Here is a 21,109-nt window from a genome sequence, read left to right on the forward strand (position 1 = left end):
CCACCTTTTTCTGTCAGTTCATTCTTTTTTTTTTTGACTTTGAGTGAAATATGCTAAACTTTCTCAAATGATCAATTTTTCTCATGAGTAGTTTTTGGAAGAAGGTGATAATGGTTTTATCAATATGAGACAGTCAGTTGCATTTCAGATACCTCTAAAGCTAGTTATTTGATCACACTCGCAGGCAGCTTTGGTTATTGTTTGTGTACTGAAAAACTCCTACTGCTCATTAATGACCAGTTTCCACATCCAGATCCCAGTGTGAGCGGGGCTGTGTTTTGAAGATATGTATTAGGGTTGAAGGGAAGGAGGAGGATGTTCCTGCTTGTCATACCTGGCCATGCAGTGGGCTGTCTCAGTGGCTGCCATCGGAGGGGAGAAAGCAAACGAAATTATCACGGGGCTGATCTTACCTTGCCTTGCTGACCTGCTTGCGTTGCAGGAGATGGTGTGCCTTGCAGAACCAAGCCTGCTTCCCTGCATAAGCCAAGATTCCCAGTGCTGCTCTTAGCCTGCTCCTAAAGACTTGTCGCCATGGGACTTGGAGGAACATAGGGCTGCTGAAAAGTTCCTCTGAAGTCAGTCCTCGTTTGCTATAGCAGCAAGCATATTAGTCAATGAAAGCAAAGGCTTCCATCCTTTGACTCAAAATCATGGTTTTAGAGGGTGTTTCCATTTGGGAAGCTTCAAAACATTAGACTATGATCTGTCCTTATGCAAATAGCAAAATCTCCTGTAAACTCTAAGAGTATGTATTGCATGTAGCAGAATAGCAATATATGTGCTCTTTTCTTACAGATATACCTCTGTGATGATTCAAAGAGCTATAATAAACACTAAACCTATCTGAAGTCTATCTGAAAGTTCTAGAGCCGTTTAGGAAGCTGAAGGCACAATTTTTTTAATAGAATTAAGTACCAAAGTTTACTTGAAAAGCCCAGCCTGTGGCTACAGCACAAAATAATTTGAGTGTAAAAAAGATAAAGTACTAGGAGGTGGTGCCCAAAATAATGCCTATCTTAGAAAAAGTTACATTATTGCTTAATTTGCTTTGGGGTTGTCTCATTGATGTTGGTGGAGTAGAGACCTGCTTAACACGGGGAGAATCACAGAATCCAGCATTTTTAAAATGTCACAAAATAGTGATGGTTCTGCAGTGATGGGACTGTGTGCTGTAAGCATGGTTCACTGATTCTCCACCAGGCCCTACTGCAGTGAAGTTATTTGCTTGGGATAGTCAAGATACAGCTGTTAAAGCCAAGCAAAAATTGTTTTGTTTATTTTTAAATACAATGCATATTAACTTGCCAAAGTTAAGATGTATGAATTATAATGCTTACTGATTTATCTTCAGTGATGTGTTTCAGCTTCTGAGTAGTAACTAATATATATGAGGAACCATAAATCAGATGTCATGTGCTTGTCTCTGGGCAAGCGTATAACTCTGAGATACCCTTCCCTGATTCTTTCTGCACTGTTGTGGGACATTTATTTTCTTCTAGAAGTTTTTTTTAAACCTAATTAAATGCTTGTAGATTGTAATTATGAAAACTTCAGCCAGAAAGTTTACAGTAAACACCCTTACAGAATTTAATCTTTTTGGACATTGCAAATTTGATGTGAAATTTTTTCTACCCTCTCTGTTTCCAGCACTTAAAAGTTCAGCAGTGTTTCTGGAAAAGGAATAATTTAAAGCACAATCTGATAAAATGCTGGTTATCTGAAACTAGAGAATAGACCTGGGCAAAAACATTTGTGTGCGTGGTCACTCCAAGCTCAGCTAAAATCTGAAACTAACTTGCGTGAGGAGGTGTTGCATTTTCAATTGATATCCTTAAACTTTTCTTTACTGTTCATGAACCAAAAAAGAAAATAGAAAGCAAACAACCACCTGAAATAAAAGCATGGAACAGATGAGGAAAGTTTGACCTGATTAGATTGTACTGTGTTGTGCGGGCTCAAGAATATCAGCAGTGATCAGTCTCGCTCTTTCCATTTAAAAAATTGAGCCATCTAGAAAAACGTCAGTTCATTTTAGTAGCTGTCGGAGCTCGTAGTAAACCACTTGTGATGCAAGGTCACTTCCAAACAAGTTACCCTGTGAATGGTGGGTTGTTGGTGCTGTACTTTTTTTTTAAAGTCTGAAAGAAAGCAAGCCATTATGAGGCTTGGTTCATCTGGTGATTTTTTTTTCATAATCATATTTCTTTTAGCAAATGAATAGATACCTCTATTTAAAGTTTGTTTACAGAGGGATGTTTGGAGTTTTCCCAGAGGAAATATTGCAGTAGTTTCATATCCTAAATAATATCAACTTCTAATGTGTTTCTCTGTTTTCAGTTTATAGTCTCCTAATTACTTTGAGGAATGTATACACAAATACAACCTTTTCACTATTTAAAGCAGAGCTATAGATTATATTTCTGCTTTTTCCACTGGAATAACTCTTAAAACATTGAGTAACATTTTTTTGTTTTACAATGCCCACACTGTTTCAATAAAAAGCTGTGGTCATTTGACTGCAATCTGTATACATGGACTAAATGAACCATAAGGTGCATTTTCCTTGCATTAAGGACTGGACCTTTAGCTATGGATTACATAAATTTAACAAAAAGTACAGAAAATGGATACCACTGCACCTGTCATCCTGTTCACCTAGCCTGTGTCCTAGGAAATAATTTCTTTGTAATCCTATTTTTTTTAACAACATAGGAAACCTATTTGTGGAGCAGAGCAATGGACCCATGTGGCCCTGTGTCCTGTCTGCAGTTAGTGGCATCAGGAGATGTTTATTGTCTGATCCTGACCGCTTTCCTCGCAATCCCTGAGCATCCAGTAACCCCTTAATAAGACGACTGAAAATCTGAATGTGTTCAGCATTCTAGCACAAAAATCATTTAAATGATTGAAATTTTTGAATTTCCATGGTCCTTAGCTGTTGTGTGTATGCTCCCTATTTTTGGGCAGAGCGAAGACGATAGTGTTGGGGCTATTTACACTGGCTAAGAATTACCCAGTGTCAAGTTACCAGTTCTTGTATCTTACTAAATCATTTTCAGCCTCCTAGTGCTAGTGGAGGCTAGCTTCACTACTAAAATAGTTAAACATTAGTTAGACTTTAAAACTCTGTAACCAGCAGCCAAAGAAATACATATATATTTTTAGTAGTTCAAGTAAATGGATGGACCAGTGTTTCAAAGATGCAAAAACTTTAGCCTTTATTGTATTGAAGTGTAGCCAAACCTTCTGTGCTGCAAACAGCTTTTAATAGGTTTGGGCATATACAGTTATAAACATACAGCTGTAGCAGAGAAATATGCAATACTATGAGGTAGAAATGGAAAGAATGATAACTGAAAATGCAAAGAATAGTAAATGTATGTATTTGCTAGGAGCTGCTGCTGCTTAATTAGATGAGAGGAAATTAGAAAAATGACTTAGTTGCTTCAAAAGTAACAGCTCATACCCTCCTTTCCTTCTTGAATAAGGAATATCTTACTCAGTTTCCTAGTAAAGATTTCTGTTGATATACAAAGTATAGGCTTCTAATATATGGTTAAGAAGCACCAAGTTATACCAAAACTTTTATTGCCTGAAAACTGCTTAATAGTAATGACTCGATGCAGTGCTGATGGGGGTGGGGGGAAGTGCAGGCTGGTGGTGTTTGTGTAGTTTGAAGGCCTGAAAATGGTCTTGTTTTTGTAGTTTTGGGGAAGGAGGATGGGGAGTTTGAGAAACATAAGTAGGAGCCTAGTGAGCAGAATGCTGAAGTCCATCAAAAAGACGGGAAAGGTTTACATTAGGCACATATGGTCTCAAATGAGAAGCAGAGCAGAAAACATCAAAACAAGACATGTGAATATAGCCTGAATCAATCACATTGTACTTTTAATGACTGGGGTTCATGTGCATGCTCGGCTTATAAGCGGAGTTAACTAGTCTGAAGGTATGCATATAATATGCTATGGAAAATATAATGGGAGAAAATTTTTTGTTTACAGAACTGATAACAAATATATAAAGGTAAGTTGCAGCCTGGGTTCTTCAGAATTGCTTACTGGGTAGTTCATTGCCACGGTGAGCTAGTGAATCACTTGCACAAAGTATACGTTCTGCTTTCTGCCAATGCGAGCATTTGGTTTATGCATGAAACTGCCTTGATGTGAATTCATATCTGGCTTTCAAACCTTAAAGATGGGTATAAATTATCATAATATTTTGATTTCTAAATCATATACATACATATATATGCGCTTAACTTTTCTGTTGTTTTTCTGTCACTCTACTTACCTTGGGGACTGCTGCTTCTGTGTGTTGGTGTTGGGGAAGGTTGCTCAGGGACCCTTAAGTTTGCACACCTCCGGGGTGGAGGTGGTGCCAGCCCCTGGGTAGCCTGCTCTGGTGCTGGTTATGGGTGCAGTGGTAGTTAGTGTTGCGTGTTGCGGCACGTAACTGTTAGAGCAGGTGAGACCAAGCCATGGGTAGAGCTTGTGAGGAAAGGGCAGGGCTGCACTGTGCTCTGAGTTGGTCAGCAGCCTGGGAACTACCTTACAGTAGTATGGATACAATTTTTTAAAATTATTTCCCTGTTACACTAAATGTATTCCTCAAACAGGTGTATCCATATTGTGGTGGTGTTGTAAGTCAATGAATATCAGCTTATGTCTATCTTTTCTTCTTTGTTGGCCCCCTTGGCTGGAGGGTGTGTTGGAACAAACAAATCTCCATTAAGTAGGGATTTCCTGACTATTGAAAAAACTTTGTGATTATGCAAGCTAATAGAAGGATAATCAAATTTCATACTTCACGTAATAAGCCGATCACTGCAGGAGTTCAGAAGACATTTTTCTACAGATTTAAGCACTAAAGAACTTACTGCTCTTTGGCTTCCCCATAGACCACACATGTTAATTTGCTATTAGGTGAAAGATGCTGGAATTGAAGTGTGTAGTTAAACAAATCTCATACTTCTTCCCTGTGTCCCTAGCCTGTGCTGAGTAATAGGATGGAATTTTAAAACCTTGTTCAGTTGACTTTTGACTTTCCTTTTTGTCAAGGAAGGTAAAGTTTATGGCCTTTAATTAGTAATGCCAAGAATTTGTAACAAGAATGAGGTAGAAACTGCATAGGGTAAGTACTTGTTTTGCGCTCAAATTTAAGATTCCTTTAGGTGGCTGTTGCGGTTTTCTTACTGTATTTTACGGTAAACCTGTGTGAAGTTGCATGGATAAACTCTGCAGTAAACAACCTTGAAAACTGAATTACTGTTGAGCTGAGTTTGAGTACCATCATAGTTGTGTGTCAGCACAGGAAGCAGTCCCAACCTTCCGGATTCCTGTAGAAAGGCACCTTTTTGTGACCAGGCAGGTGAGGCAAGAGCACAAGTGCCTGTTGCATGAGGTGCTGGGGAGGCTCCTCCGTGGCCTTCCCCTGTGATGCCATCCATTGCTGCATCCTGTGATAGGAGAGGGCTGCAGCTTTGGTGGCCTGCGGAGGAATGTGAAGGTGCTGCTGTGTCCCCTGAACACGCATCATGGGGAGGGAAAGGAAGGAGTTGAGGGCTCCTCCGTCGCTGCAGTGGGCAACAGACCTTTCCTCTGAGTGCAGCAGATAGGTCACGGGCTGGTATCACCTGTGGAGCTGCCTTTCCAAAAAGGGTTGTTCTGAAAGCTTGTGTCAGTGTATGTCATGAACTAGTTGTTTGCCTTCGGATCAAAATCTTGCAACCTGATACCTTTCCCAAAACTGGAAATGGCAATCAATATTAATCAGGAGTGGAAAATTCCCTCATGGAGGGTGATGTCATCTCACTAGATGGTGCTACAGAATCACTTTGGCTAGAGGGAGTGGAAACATGCTTTGTATGATGATTAATGGCCAAAATACTTGTGAGGAACAGCTGGATTAGACAGTGGAATTCAGGTCTGAGGGAGTTTTAGGTTTTCTGCTAACTTTTTAATGAATAATTGAATCTGGGAGTGGCATCTAATAAATAGTTTGGGTAGAAGAAGACTGGAAATAAGAACTAAGTTAACTGAGTATCATTGTTATGTGTGTAAGGTACAAAGAATACACGGTTTTAAAGCTGAGATTAAAGAATTGCATAAAGCAACACAGAAAGGGAGAACCAAGAAAAGTAAAAAGAGGAGAAACCACACTTCCTTTGAGCCAATCCTTTTCCAAGATTTTTATGCAAATCCCTGATCCTGTGCTTGGTATCACCATGAAGCTTGACTTTCTTTAAAATATTTTGTCCTGGAATGCTCCACGTTTAAATTATATCTTGCTGTGTTACTTTTTGCTAAATATTGTTTAAAGGATATTTTTCTTTATAGATATTTAATTAACAAAGGATTTATACACTTTGCTATAAAGTCCTGCATGTAGGAGAGTTAGCTTACAAGTTGGTGGCAGTAGATTAAAACATGAAGATTCATTGTCCAAACCTAAAGTAGTGTCAACACATGTTAACCATAAAAGTAGTATTTCAAATTCATTCCTAGCCTTATTGTTCTCCAAGGTGCAGCTAATCAGTCAGTATCCTACAATGAAAAGGAAGAAAGTTAATGTTTCCTGCTGGAAACATGCAAGATGAAATGGGAGGTCTTTGGTTTAAACCAGATGTTTTTCAAAGACAGGTGATGTGGTACAGCAAATAACCTAAAAAGGTAAAACAGGTATGGAGAGGGGGAAATGTGATTAGTATTGTTGTTGCAATCATTTAGTGTGCCCATCAGCATTATCAGCTGGGCATGACAGGTGGATCAAATCACAAGTCAAAATACTTCAAGCATATATGGCATATGTATTCATCACTTTCTGCAGAATTTCAATGTCTGTGGACATTGGCAAAACTTGCCAAACAGATTAAATAGCAGGAATAATACAGCCAACTTCAATGGAGAGTCTTTGATTTGGTGTGTATTACACTACCTTTTGACTCTAATTGTGTTCACAATTGGACATTGTTTATGCCTTTGAGAAGGATTGCTACTGAGGCTGCCTAGCACACAGCACAGTTACCACTGTTAGGGCACTGGCCTCCCCAGTCCAGTAGTGATCCGGGGAACAATCTGAGGTCTGCTAACTTAACAAACAGTAGTAAACTCTTCAGTGTACTGCAAACAGCAATCAGTGTTTTGTTCTGTATTCGGTTCCTGAGGAATACTATAAAAACAGTAAGTAGAATATAACTGGGAAAACAATGGATTCTTTTCTAGAAAAAAAAGAAAATGAGAAGTAATTAGAGGGAAAAGGCTCAATCTGAAACAGTTTTTTAGAGGCAGTTTTAAAATGAGTAATATCACTTGAGGAAAAATTTTAGATATACCTGATTGAAAAGAATTCTTTTTAACCCCTTAAAATTTTTAAAAGTTAAATTTGACATTAAAAAGGTGATTTGAAAGTGAGAGGTTATGAAGTTCTATCTTGCAAGTGTATAAAATGACTGGCATTTTTGCAACGGATTTTTTCATCTGAAAAACAATGGCATGCTTCATGTAAACAAGCTATGTTTTTGGGCAATTCTTGCTCTTGCAAGAAGTTGCAGCTCCATTTTTTTTAGTGAGCATGCTAGTCATTAATGGAAATGTAGGGGAAAGTGAGAATGTGAAATGGGTCATTTGAGATAAATGTGTGATTACTGATAGATAGCTAACAAGTTGGTTTTATCTTGTGGTACCAGGACTATAATTCCTTATCCAACTTATATGGTTATGCACACTGATGCATGACATTGACAGAAGCGTAGAAGCCATTTGTGTAGATGGAGTAATCTTATAGTTTTGTATGTAGCTTTCCTCTCAAATACAGCTCTCTAAAACCAGCATAATTATTATTGAGTAGTTTAAAGCTGCACCTAATGTTATTGGTGTTTTCAGAGTTCATGACTATTTTGAGTTAAATGTGAGGTTTCTGTTTGATTCAATTAATGTGATGTTCTCTTTTAAACATCCTTTAACAAATAATCTTTCTGTTTTTTTGGATGAATGAAGAATAGCTGTTTTTAATCTATATAAGATGCTTGGCACATTATGCTTAAAATATTTGTGGACAACATTTATTGAAAACACTGGAATTTAGCTATAAGTTAAGACTAAGCTGCCCTCACTTTCAGTTCCTAACCAGGGCAGAAAAGAGTAGAATTGGATTGCAGCCTATATGTAGTTTAATTACCAGGTTTAAATTGTAGGTGGCACTGAGCATTGCAGGTGGTATGCTCTGCTGTGCCCTGAAAGCCTTTGGCTGGTACGGTTGCTGTGACAAAATACAGCCTTTGCCAGAGGGAAAAGGGGTCCTAAACACAGGATAACCTTCTTCTGCCCTCATCATGTGGCAAGTGTGTGTCCTATCTGCCCGGTCCCTAAAATTTCTCCCCTTGAAGACCCCACCAGGAATAGGGTTTGTTTCTGCCTGTGTTGGGTGCGTTTGCCTTGATGGAAGGATGAGCGTAATCCTCTAGCCCATGTCTAGGTAGGCTAATTGTAGAAATGCACCCAATGCTCCAGGGCACTGGAACGTAGGCAATTTGGATGTCAGCCCAGCCCAGAGGTGGTTGTAATAGGACTTTCATTGCAGATTCCAATTTTAGGATGAATCAGAGGCCGCCTTCCTCTTCCCCCTGCAAGTAAATAAATCCCAAAACACAACTTCTTTTTCTCTACAGCCAAATCCTCAAGCTAATGATGCCGAATGAGGAAAATTTAGCATAGTTGCTATGGCAAAACTAGAGAGAAAGATACAAAGCTGATATAAAAAATTACCATCTTTGGCATCTACTCCAGCTTTCTTTTTTAATCCCTACCCAGGAAGGATTTGAGAGAGAAAAAGGAAGGAAGGAGGAGTTTTATGTATTCATTCTTTGCATTATATGTGTTTTCATACTATGATACGCTATATTCACACTGGCGTTTAATACAAATTAATATACTTCCAGAGAATTAATTTCCATTATGAGATTTACTCATCTTGATTGCCAATTTGGCAGCCTCCTGCAGTGCTTAATATTACATCTGCTTAACAGGCCAGATAATATTGCAAATGATACCCAGATCATTTGCTGAACTATGGAGCAAGTGACTATGAAAATAAATATATTATCAAGAAGGATTATTATACTGTAACATTATTATTACAGTACCACCAGGTATTATGGATATAAAATTCCATAATGTCTTCCAGTTTATCAATGTGCACAGTATGTTGCATTCCCTAAGTAATATCTAAAAAATAATTCTTTTTATGAAGAAGAATATCTTCTTGGGGAAATAGATTTTGGGCTAGGGTAGAGTAATCTTGGGTGTGAATATGAGTTGGTAATTATTCCACAACATGTATCTTTCTGAAATGATGAAAAAGAAAGCAAAAAACAGGCAGTTCTATGGATGAAACATAACTCTAATAGAGCAGAACTGACTGTAAAACTTACTTGCAATTCCCTTATAGCACATTAAGATTGGAAGACCAGTTGTTCTGACATGTGTCCTTCATGTTCAGTACAAGATGCCTGAAGGAGAACGTTTAAACTCTAAATTCTATCCAAACCCTCTTTGTTAGCCCCTTTCTAGAACATTATGGGACATAGTCGCTATATTTTTCACTCAAGTTTGTATCCTAGATGCTGTGTTCAGCTCAAATTTCTCATTTGAGTTTTGAGTTGCATACAATGCTTGCAATTCTGTTTGTATAGTCCTATGTGTTAGGTCATTAATTTACTTTTTTCCTCCTTCTGTTCTCTAGTAGAATAAACCTTTTCCTTGTATTCTTTGCAGAAATAACAGTAGCACATACTTAATTTTTTTCTGTAGTGCATTAGTTTGTTGGTAATGTAAAGCACTTCTTGAAATGTTGTAAGAATTTTTCCCAGGTGCAGCTACATCTTGGCATCATGGACTTTCTTCCAATGATTAAGCTATAAGTGAAAAAATCTCAGAAGGTTAACATGGCTAAAAATTAGGAGTGGTTTATAAGCTGGAAAGCGTTGGGGTAGCTGAAATTTCTTGATGAGGTAGTTGAAACTGTTATCACCTAACCAAGAGGGAATGATTCCACTTGCTTTAATTCTCCCTGGCTTTGAGCTGCAGACTGCATCAGTCAAGGAAGCTGATTGACTTGTCATATGAATAGGTCTTTTGATGAGCTAGTAAAAATGAGAAGCTTCTAGCAATTAAGTTTTATACCACAGTTTGAAGAAATATTTGTTCTTAAGATAGGTAAAATACTAAAGTTGAACTTGTTTCTGTGAATCTTTAGAGCTCTGCCCCATTTTATAACTATATTTTTTTCCTGATTCTAGATCGTCCTTATGTTAGATGTGATTCAAAATGCAAGGCATGAGTTATCTTTCTCTCGGCTGCGTCTTGCCTGTTTTGGTCCACATGAAAACTGCAAGTTTTGAAGACTAGAACTGGAAGGATTTTCTGTCTTTAAGACCTGCTTGTGAGCCTTCTGAAGATGGTAAGTTTGTTTTGTTTGGTAAAGGAAAAACATATGTATGCTGTTTTTGTGTGTGGGGAGCAAGTTCTTGCCAATCTTTCATTAACTGTTCGCATTGCTTTGCATCTCTGTACTATAAATGGGGCTGTGGCATCATTGCTGGTAGATGCTGTGTTAAACCAATCTGAAATGTAAGCATATTTTAAAACCTTTCTACTCTCAGAAGAGAACAAATATATTTGATTATTTCCATGTTTTTATTAGTCAGTTGCTAATACTTGTGTTCCCCCAATGTTTTCCTTCTCCTAAAGCTCTTTGAGGCCCTCCTTCTGAGATGGTGGTTTTTTTTCCTTGATTGGGTCTGAAGGGCTGACAGACTCATGCTGCAGTCTGCACGGGCACAAAATGTTTCTAAGCCTCAGCGCTGCCAGTGGCTGAGTGGTGCACCACTGAGCAGTGGTGGGTGCTGGGGTAGGAGGCAGATGTTAGCGCTGCCCTGCAGCTGCCAGGGTTGGGGACATGCTGGCAGGGAGCCCTTGGGAGGTGGCTGGTGGGAGCCCTTTTTCATAGCAGCTTACTGCCTTTCCCAGCTGGTTTCAACTGCGCCCTTTGCAGCTGCAGATGTCGTATGTTTATAAAGTCAGCTTTGGTTTTTGAGTAGAAAAAGAGTTTGGTAGCTTCCAGGGTTGTTGGGTTTTTTGTCAGCTTTATACCAATATGGTGCATCTTGCACTTTAAGAATTGTGAGCAAACTGGCTACTCTTATCTTGAAATCATGATCTAGCAATGGGAGGGGAAAATAATTTTTTTATATGAAAGCATTGTCATATAAAATTTGTCCCAGTTTATTCTGCAAATGATCTGGATATAGTAACATAAGCCAATTAATAATTCTCCTATATGGTGGAAGGAGGGACTTGTTTCTCATTTCTGTAATATAAAACCAACTGGGGAAAAATTTATGTACTTTGATTGCTTTCCATTTTTGTTTATAGGACTAATGATTTTTGATTACGCCTGCTGGTGTTCCTGGAACAAACATGCTTATTGTCTTTTCTGTTTTCCACCTTTTCTCTGGATTAAAGCCAGTTTTATGGGCCTTTTTTTCTTCCTGAATTAAAGGACTACCCCGAATTTGGCTTATAATAGAAACCTCGTTTCTATTATCCCTTAGTTTACCAAGTTGCTTCCAGATAGATTCCTGGCTCTATGTTCTCTCTACCTGATTTTTTTCGTATGCAATTTGTTTTTCCATATCTCACCAGGTTGTGTTGTGTATAATAGTTCTGTACAGAAATAATTACCTTCTATTTAATTCTTATATTTTCAACTGAAGTCATATGCACTCAAGTTTCATATAGATTTAATGTGGTCTCTATTACAAAACCTGATAGCTACAATTCAAGATTATGAGCCCATTCTTTCCTACAAGGTATTACATCAAATCACTTTATAAATTGCCATCTATGATGCTTATTGATTTTTTTTTTCTCTCCCCTAAAATAAATGAACCATGAGCAATTCTGAGAAAGAACACAGTGAATATTTTATTTCAGTTTGGATATCTTAGAAACAAGGTTCCATAGTTTGAAACAATCAACAATAATAGATGCATACATTCATATCTGTTTCATTTAGATTCCTGGTAAAATCTAGACTTTTGGGTCTATTTTAATTTTTTTAATTTAAGACATTCATAGAAAAAAACTGGTGTATGTTCTGATTCTTCCCTTATCTTGAAGACTACTTTTATGAACAGGAGTGATACAAATTGTTTTCCAAATAAAATGTTTAGCTCAAAATAAACTTATAGCAAACATGTTCTGTTAAAGGATGCTGTCTAGAGAACTTCAGCTTTTTTTAGTGCTAGGAGGTTTTCTAAAAAATAGCTGCTGAGTCACAGACTAAGAAAAGTCCTTATGAGCTAAAAGCTGTGTAAGATAGAACAGATATGCAAAAAAACAGACCAAGAAAGCTGATGATTGCTGCCGAAAACCTTAGCCGTAGTTCCCAAAACTTGTGTTGGGAGCAAATGTTGCAGCGGGCGTGTTTGGCAAGAGGAACTGTTACTAACTAATGGCAGAGGGACATGTGAGAACTGCTGTGGCATCACTGCATGTCCACTGTGGCATGAGTCAGGGAGCCGAGGCAGTGTCAGACCTGGAAACGGAAAGCTTCCTCCTGAACAGCAGTGAACTAAGCATGCATACAGCTGGTAGCAGTAGCCTTTTTCCCTTGCTGTAGTCACAAGTGATGCTGGGTAGGTGTTTCACTCTGCTCTGGGTAATGGGTTTTACACTAATTTCCAGTGTTTGCCAGCCCATTTAATCTTCAGCAAAAAACCTGGGAGGTCACGGGGGTAAGCACCTAAAGAACTAGCTTCCTCCATATGTGCTGGTCATGGTCAGTAGGTCATTGTGGGTCATGTGAATTAAGTGGCTCATGGGTGGGCCTTGCCACTATTCCACTTCCTCTAGTCCTTCAGATTGCCAGGGCTTTAAAGGTGCTTAACTGCTCTCTCTGCCCACATCTCTCTTTTCTCAAGAAAATATCTTTGCTGCTAATTCACGTGCGGAGTATTTAGGTCTTCCTCAGTGTTATCTTTCCATCCTCCTGTTGGCTAGCTCACCACCTTATATTGCAAAACTTAAGGCAAAAGCCAGGTTAAAGCTCCAGTAGCTGTTGAGTAAACTAAAAGATAGTGTCCGACAGGAGGGTTACTATACATATTTGTTTTGAAATATTTCCTTTTCCTTCCATCTCTGGTATATATCAGTATAAATTTATATAACTGTTGAATTTATTTGATCTTGTGTGCCATCATTTATATGTAAATTCAGACTGTCCATATGAAGGTCATATTTTTAAATTTGTTGCTGGTCAGATGGGAACCACTTGTTTCTGGATGGTCAGAGTATTTTACTTACAAATATTAATTGTATAGGCTTGCTACCTTATGAATGCATAGAATTTTATCTATAACTTTCACAGTGCATCAACTTAATCAAACTCAGTTTCTCAGAGTGAAACTCATGGATCGGTCTAGTGGTCACCAGTATAGGACGGGTAGCATGTACTGCCCAGCCAAACGTGAGTGAAACACTGTGCAGAACTATGCCACTGGAATAGCAGACTGAGGCATGACTGCATAATACTTATGTATTTCATCAAGTTTTTCTGGTTTCTCTAAAATGAGAGAAATGTCAATAGAACAAAAAATTATTGATGATGATCAGCAGCTATATGGACAAAGGTTATTGGGACAAGTAAATCCACATTAGAAGTGGTGTAACTGAAGAAGAAAATTTAAATAATTTATTATTTAATTAAAATAATTAAAATTTTTAAAAAATAACCTGACAAGTAATTTGTAGATTTAGTAGAGAAAGCAGTCCAGCATAAACTCCTCTCTCTCCTGTGCAGAATGAAATGCTTATTTTGACAATTGACAGCCTCTGAGTTCCTATTGCTTGAGTTTTTTTCATTTTGTTTTTTTTCCCCCCCAGTACTCTGGACTTTTATACTCCCTTGGTAACTTATCAGGAAAGCAGTGTTTTTTCGACATGGCAATTAATATTTTTATATATTTTTGCTGAAAAAAAGACAAATAATTATCCCACTTCATTAATATGTAGAAATAACTTTCTTAATGTTATTGCAATACTTTCAGTGTAGAGAATGTATATGCGTAAGAGGAGGGTTTTTTCCAAAGTGAATGGCTTTAGACATGTTCGGGAATATTCTAGGGATCTTTGAAGAAGGTAAGAAAAAAAATAGATCAAGTAAAAACAAATAATCTTCAGGCTAGTGTTAGTATTTCCTCCTTACATGCATCACTAGCCCATCTGTGGGAGGTTGGAAGGGCCTTTCCTGTGCCCTGTGGTGGTTATATTGTAGCAGTGCTCTTCTGGCCCTTCTGTTGGTCTGTGAAGGCAGGATGGCAGCCACCCTGCCTGCTTTAGGGAACAGGGTTAGTCACTTGAGTTGTTTACAAATCTGCACAGGTAGTGCTCGCCATAGAGCATCTCCAGAGAGCTCAGAGCCTGCCTGCTGCAGGGGGGATACCCGCGTGGGTACGGTAGCTGCTGTGGGCTGGTTATGACGGTTTCACCCCACAAAGTAGTACCTACGATGTTCCAGGCAAGGAGTGTTTGAATTAACATGTTAACATATATGTGCAGAATAACAAAGAGGAGAGTCCTTTATAGATGGTACTTGTATGTAGGCCATGTTATTAAAGTTGTTTCAATACATAGGCAAAGTGCCTAAAACAGAGTGGGAGCTGTCCATCCCCATGGCTTTTTGTGCCAGGCTGTGTTTTCTCTTAGCAGTTCCCCAGGGCTACTAAAGCAATAGCACAGTGGAAGAACACTTCAAAGGCGCTGCTCGCTCCTTAACCCAAGTTATGTGCAATAGTAAATATGATTAAATGGCTGCTCCTGCAGCTGTTCATTTGACAGCTCAGACTCTTTTTTAAAGACAAGTAAAAGATTGTCTAGAGTGCATAACAACAAGTTTCTAGAGCTGCCTTTTATGTCTTTCTCATGGCTGTTGAAGATGTGAATATAGTGATGGGGAATTACTGCAAGTGGTTTCATTAGTTGCTCACTGGAGGCCTCTCATCTTGTAGTTGAGTTCCGTTTACAAGAGATGTTGGTCTTCACATTTACAACCCTGCTTTAGGCCTTGTCAAGAGCATCATCGCTTAGTCATTTGAGGAAAGGAATAAAAAATTTAACTAGCCGATTGTTTGCTATGAAAATGGCAAACCTTGTTCCTAGAAAGCGTGGCTGCATCACACATGGGAAACAGTTTGTATAAGGGGAAAAACCTGCATTTTATTGACACAGTGAAGAATTTCATGTTATTAACCCCTTGGCAGTATGATGTCTATAGCTGATGTCACTGGATTGTGGAGATTGTGAGTGAAAATTAAAACAGAGCTGATGGGGGGGGAAAAAAAGTTGCTTGCATTTAACTGACAAGAGAAGTGAATGGAGGGAGGACACCCACAGGAGGCACTGGAATCACATTGCTGAGTGTTGGTTCTGCAGGTGTAACAGTCCAGCTTGGGGGCCATTCCTCACTCAAAGAAATTCTTTCCATAACTTGGCCAGTCCCATTTTGTGTTGTGGCAGGCATGTTGACTTCCGTTTCTTTTTGGTGTTCTCAAAGCTTAAAAAAAGAGGGAGGGTGCATTTCTCTCTTCATAGGAAATTGTTTAATACTATTAATATTCAGGAATGTCTTTTTAGTGTTCTCGGCACCTCTTCAATTTGCATTACAGCAACATGGAGTGATAAGTGCTCTGAGCATCTTTCAGGATTTGGACTTAGTCTCTGTTCCCTTAAGCTTTTTGGGTTCTTAGTGTGGTCCACTGTTTCTGAATGAGAGAAATCATGTGCCAAACAGCATGCACTAATCTTGCTGTTGGGTGTAGTTTTTCCATTGTAGCCTTGTTTTATTCAGGCAGTAAATAATGTCTAGGTATAAATATTTCTTTTGAGTACATATGAATTATGAGGTAAGACTGCAAACTGTAAGAGATCTGATTATGGTGCCAAGTTTATTACAAGCCTAACATCCTTCTAAAACGAAACCCTACATGTTGTATGATATACTCCCCTTCAGAAAAAGGCGGGGAGGGCTGCTTCATGCAATAGTGTATGAAGAGTTAAGTGTAGAAAAGTATTTTTTTGATGTGAGTATAAACAGGGAAGAGTACGGATGGATTTAGATCCTTAAACACTACCAATAGCTCGTAGACAGTGCCTTTTCAGTCTAAAGCTGTTAATCATCTTCCTAGCTATAACATTTCTTACTCTACTTTTTGTGACAGCTTAGAGTCAATAGCTGAGACTTATTTCACTTGATTTTCTATAATGAAGTTCATTATTTCTAAAGGAGAAATTGTAAAATAATTATAAAAAAGAAAAATTTGGCCTTTAGGAGAGAGAAATTCTAAATATCTGTGATAACTTTACAAATACTCATGTTCACAGGTATAATTCAATTAATATTTTCTACTCAGCCACAAGGAACCTGATCCTGCAATTTCACAGATCCATTCTTGTGAACCTTCTTGTGAGTGACCTTTATCTACCACATTCGCATGAGCAGGATCAGTGAAAAGGGTGCTTGTAAAAAGACTGCCTACTTGTTTATTTGATCAACTGAACAAAGTCAGCAAAAGTTTGATTTGAAGCATCCTAAAATATTTTTCAGAATGTCATTGCTGTTGCTGTACAATATCTACTGTAGAAGCAACATCAGAAGATAAATTGATCTTGGAAGGAAACAGTAATATCTATATTGATATGAAAACTGGTGATCTTTATTGGAAAAAATATGCAATTCTTTATTTTGCAATAAAACATTTCAATATTTTCTTCCCTGCATTTAGCAAACAGCAGATTGATATTTTCAAATAGCTCTTTTTGAACAGTTTTCAGTATAACTTGAAGGCATACTCAGATTTTTCCCTAGTTTTAAAGAATGACAGCAAAAGCACCTTTATCTGACATTTAGGATGATTAAATTTTGAAAAATCGCTTGGCATATTCAGCATGACTCCACAGGGTACTCTTGCTTTATAAGGCAATGGATCATGTTAGCTTAACTTATACTTAAGATTTGCTGGCCTGATATTATTGTGTTAGGCAGTATTGCTGAAATAGAAACATAAAATTTTGCTGCCAGGAGATCAAGTCTGTGCCTGCCCTACACTATAAATTAGTTCTATAAAGTTTTAAAATGCAATATTTGCTCTAGCTCAACTAGAATTGTGAGCTAGCAAATTGTGCCTAAATATATAAAATTAAACTTCAGGTCAAAAATGTGTGCGTTTCTTTTCTGCCATCTTATAGGGTAGGTAGAGAAATTGCTATTCTAAAGAAAAAATTCATCTCTTGAATATGTTTACAAGCATTAGTAACTTTTTTTTTTAATCCATGACAATGATGTAGCAATGCATTTGGGATTATCGTGACTTTTTCCTCTGGATTCCTAGAGAGTAATGTGTTATCTTTGAAGGGGCCTGGGTCCAAAGCTACACATGGGCAAGAAAAGCATTTTCTGTTCTTTAAAAAACATGGATCTGAATTTTCTGTCAAGAAATCATGATCGTATTCAGCAGTTGGAAAAAATTGCATTCATATTTCTACTTTTCTCGTCTTAAACCTTGGAAGAGCTGCCCAAAGCGGCACCACGGGGACTGTTTGGGTTGGGCTGAGTCCCTGGAAAGGGGGTCAGTGCTGTCCCTGGCACAGCCTGCTCTCTGGCCTCCCCCTCTGCCAGCTGGGAAAGCAGGATGGCAGAGCTGAGGCTCCTGTGGTTCCCCTTGGCTGCCTGCTTGAGGCTGTGTAAGTGCCATTTGAACTTCCCTGGTTTTCTCTGCAGTGGGAACCCATTGTGCTACCTGATAGAGCGAAAATAGCTTCTGTTGGTTTTGTAACCTCTGAGGGGCATGGAAAAGACTTTTTTCATCAAAGGAGAGAAACAAGTTGTTCCTCAAGCTGTGCAGCAGGCACTCTGTCCTGAGAAGCAGGCTTGCTGGGTTTGCAGCTTTTCTAATCACAGAAGTGTATACTTTACAATAGATTTGTGGAGGAGAGAACCTAGCATGTCATTTGATTCCACCAGCGTAGCAGAAAGCACAAGCAAAAGTGAGAGTGAAGCAAGCAATCCTGGCATCTTCAGTCCAGGAAAATTCTTTCAGCAACCTTTTTGTCATCTTTTCCCCCATGCCTGTATAGTTCACTTAGTATTTTTGACACAACTGACTGTTCCTATATAGTCTTTAAGCTGTATTAATACTATCATATTAAGGACTGATTTTTCTAAGTAAAATGCTAATCAAGAGAACAGCTCCTAGCTTGATACTGTTCTGTGCAAGATTTCTAGTCCAATCAGCAGTGTAGGTCTGTATTTCGATGCTGTGCGTGGATAGCAGCTGACTATTCAGAGCCTGCACGAGAGAAGTGGGTTAATGCAGAGGTAAAGCAGCAGCTATCCATCTAGGTGAATTGCTGTTGTCTCTGTCCCTGTAACTAAGCATTGCACGTAGAGAGTAAATTGAGCCCAAGGAGAAACATGGAAATTTTATAAATCTTGTTTCATGTAAAGCAGCCTGCCCTGATTGAGGCCGGTGATGAGTTACAGCTTGAAAATCACTGGGTCTCGTAAGACCCAGGAAGGAGCATTGTTGAGTACAGGGTTCTTGCTGTAGATGTTGGAATTGCAGTGTTGACCCAGCTAATGCACCATGTTGGGATAGGCAGGCTGCAGAACAGGGACTTGCAGAATAGAGACTGGGAAAGAGCAGGAACCAACTGTCTCTTATTGTTCTGGGAATCACATAATGAAGACAAAAATTAAACCAAATAAATTTAGTTGAAGTACAGAAGGATATAAGACCCTTTGCATATCTCTAGATTCATAAAAGCCAAATTTGTGGAAGATGCTTCCTTTCTTTCCTTTCAAGGGAGATTTTGAGGACATGACTCCTGCCTAATTTTTTCTACAGTTGATGCATTCAGCAAATGTTCTCAAAAGAATACAGCATATACTTATATACTGAATTCCTGCCTTAAGAGACAGTATTTCTGTTGGACTGTTCTCGTTAGGTTAAAGTTGCACCCGAGATACTTTAGTGGAGACTAGAACAAATTCTGACAGTCCCCTGTAGTATAACCGATATTTTCATTTTAGTGGGAAAACAAGCCCACATGACATTTAGGGGGGCCATAACCTTGTGATATAGTTGCAAAGCTGTTCTAGTCACTGAGGGCCTAATGAGATTAAATTATGCTACTAGCAATAGCTAGAGAAAAAGGAATACTATGAGTCAAAAGGCTTTGAAGTGAAGGCTGATTGAGGAGCAGGGGAGGAATGTTAGAGTGCACTGCGGGCAGAGTATTTGTATTGCCAGTGTAATGCTATTTTGGTGGTGGAGTTGGATGGTGAAGGCTGCAACCAAAGTGTTGGGGAGGAGATGATGCCTAAAGTTTCAGTTCCCTCCACCACCCTGTATGTCTGACTGGAAACGGCAAAGATGTTCAGTGTCCTTGAGCATGCTCTGATAATGATCTTCAGAAACTGAAGGACTGAATTAAAGAGGAACTATGTCTGCAAAACTGACAAAATGCCAGTGAGTTGCCTGTGAGTGTTCCCAGCAAAGATGCTGCTGGTCCAAGCGAGGGTTTCCTCCTGCCTGGTGACAGTTAACAGTGATGCTTCAGGTCTACAGAAGCAGCAATAAGTAATTGATGGTGTAGTCAATTAGTTGAACTAATAGCTTAGTTATAAGGCTTTCAAATCCATGTTAATGTCTGTTTATCATGTTTGGCTGAGGGGGAAAGCTGTTGGGAATGCAGGCACTGACTGGAAGTTGCAATTGTGCAGAGCCTCTGACTGTGCAACATGGCCAAGTTAGTGCTTGCAGGGACCTTGCTCTTGCCCTCTCCTTCCATGTGCTTTTTCAACAGCCCGGTGCCTGGGCTGATAAATCAGCCAGCAGTTTACACTGCACCACCAAATTAGTGTCTACTTTGCCTTATTGTTATGTTAACAAACAAATCTGGGAATTGGAGCTTGTCAGGGGGCCAAGTTGCTGGCATTTTCACCACTGATCTCTCTACTGTTTTGCTCTCTTTATGGGTATATTCTGGGAAAGATAGAAACCTGGAAGCTGCAGCTAGAAGATCAGGCTTCAGAAAGGATGCAGCTCCATGCAGGCTTCAGCAGAAGTTGAAGCAGGGAGAATCACAGAAAGATTTGAAAGAAGCTGAGCATTAATCCAAGTGATAAATTGTTGAAGAAATATTTTTATCTGTTTGATTGCTTGTAACATCCCGTATTATTAGTGTTAATTAAAAATCCTAAAGGATCAACACACTTCATGAAAGTGTGTTCACTGAAATAATTCAAAGCAAATTAATTTCACAAATGGACTGGAATTAAGATAGGTACTAACCAAAAATTAAATGCTTTTTGCCCAGCCCTCTAATAGGACCCATACAAACTGATGCACGCAAATGCCTTTAGTAGTGCCAGTTTTGAGAGCATTGGAAGGGGTACAGATTTCTAGTTTGTAGTTTCTTTTTTCTTTTAGTTTCAAAGTCTAAATAGAAATTGGATTATATTTTAAAGCTTATTTCATTTATGAAAGATATCTGATGTAATTGCCTGCCTCTGGAGGCCATGGATCTAAGATGAATATTGAGTACTATGAAGTTTGTGATAAAATCAAGAAAGATGGCAACAAAACTTTTAACCTCTCTTGTACGTTGCAGCCATCTAACTGTACCATTTAGCTGCTCTGAGTTAGGCTGGTACCTGCTCAGGCTGGATGTCCTGGCATTGTCTGGGGTGAGAATGTGTTCTGGCATTGTCTCAGCAGCAGTTACGATAGCTGCTCCACGCTGCAGATTTAATATGGTATGAGCCAAGGATTCATCTGGTGTAGAGCAGGCTTTTCTATCTCAATCTACAAAGCAGCTGCTTTGGGCCAGCAGTGCACGCAGGCCGCTCTGTGTGACAGCAGTCTTGGACAGGTGATTTTTGCCAAGATTTGTGCCTGTTTTCAGTCAATGCTCTGAAGCAGGTTGACATTAGTGGCCACTTTGTAATCAGCAGGCATTATCATGTTGGACTAGCATTCCTGGAGGTGGTC

The 21,109-nt window shown here is 38.9% G+C and overlaps 1 long non-coding RNA gene across 2 annotated transcripts in view; it reads left to right on the forward strand.

Annotated features, from left to right (window-relative positions):
* The window catches only part of LOC104140822 (uncharacterized), a 239,412-nt gene that overhangs the window by 30,158 nt on the left and 188,145 nt on the right, over positions 1-21,109 (forward strand). For both annotated transcript variants that reach the window (XR_011142479.1, XR_693400.2), the window contains exon 2: positions 10,298-10,458. This is a non-coding gene — a long non-coding RNA (uncharacterized lncRNA). The remainder of the gene's footprint in view (positions 1-10,297; positions 10,459-21,109) is intronic.

This window comes from Struthio camelus, chromosome 8 (genome assembly GCF_040807025.1).
Source record: "Struthio camelus isolate bStrCam1 chromosome 8, bStrCam1.hap1, whole genome shotgun sequence".
Classification (NCBI taxonomy): Eukaryota; Metazoa; Chordata; class Aves; order Struthioniformes; family Struthionidae; genus Struthio; species Struthio camelus.